General features: G+C 36.5%; 1 long non-coding RNA gene across 1 annotated transcript in view; it reads left to right on the top strand.

Moving 5' to 3' along the window:
* The first annotated feature begins 691 nt into the window (after positions 1 to 691).
* The window catches only part of LOC149332365 (uncharacterized), a 28,058-nt gene continuing 27,690 nt past the window's right edge, over positions 692 to 1,059 (top strand). Inside the window, exon 1 of the long non-coding RNA XR_016285157.1 lies at positions 692 to 746. This is a non-coding gene — a long non-coding RNA (uncharacterized LOC149332365). The remainder of the gene's footprint in view (positions 747 to 1,059) is intronic.

Here is a 1,059-nt window from a genome sequence, read left to right as displayed (position 1 = left end):
ATTCATGATTTGACACTGGGTTGAATAATGAAATGCCGAGTGGTGAAATATGTTCTGAAAAATAATGCATAAAAGGTGTGTTATGTCGGAAGCATGAAATGATGTTTGTTATAAATGGAGGCAATGATTGAATATGGTGGCTTGGTCAAATGAAAGAAATTTCTGCAAACTACATGAATGTGTTGCGTTAATGGGTTGAATGATGAAATGTCGAGTGGTGAGATTAAGTCATGAAGAATAATGCATAAATGGTGTGTTATCTCGGAAGCATTTGGAAGGTATCTTGAAATCATATTTAGGTTCGAAATATGAGCTAGTGAGAAAATTCAAGTTGGTCGTGTGACTATGGTGGCTTGGTCAAATGAAAGAAAATTCTGCAAACTACATGAATGTGTTGCGTTACAAAATAGTAAGGTTCATGGTGAAGAATGGGTTGAATGATGAAATGTCGAGTGGTGAGATTAAGTCATGAAGAATAATGCATAAATGGTGTGTTATCTCGGAAGCATTTGGAAGCTATCTTGAAATCATATTTAGGTTCGAAATATGAGCTAGTGAGAAAATGTCGTGTGACTATGGTGGCTTGGTCAAATGAAAGAAAATTCTGCAAACTACATGAATGTGTTGCGTTACGAAATAGTAAGGTTCATGGTGAAGAATGGGTTGAATGATGAAATGTCGAGTGGTGAGATTAAGTCATGAAGAATAATGCATAAATGGTGTGTTATCTCGGAAGCATTTGGAAGGTATTGGTCATATTTAGGATCGAATGTGAGCTAGTGAGAGAAAATACAAGTTGGTCGTGTGACTAAGTTAAACGAATCTAAGGAATAGAAGAATAGATCGAGGTGTGAAACGATGTTCATTATAAATGGAGCCGATGATAGCATATGGTGGCTTGGTGAAATGAAACAATTCTGCGAACTTCATGAATGCGTTGCGTTACAAAATAGTAAGGTTCATGATGGACACTGGGTTGAATGATGAAATGTCGTGTGGAGAAAATAGGTCGTGAAAAATAATGCATAAATGGGTGTTATCTCGGAAGCATTTTGGAAG

The sequence above is a fragment of the Amblyomma mixtum genome, chromosome 8 (assembly GCF_055824585.1).
Source record: "Amblyomma mixtum isolate Tamu chromosome 8, ASM5582458v1, whole genome shotgun sequence".
Taxonomy (NCBI): Eukaryota; Metazoa; Arthropoda; class Arachnida; order Ixodida; family Ixodidae; genus Amblyomma; species Amblyomma mixtum.
The sequence above is the reverse complement of the archived record's forward strand: the minus strand, read 5'-3'. Positions and strand labels throughout refer to the sequence as shown.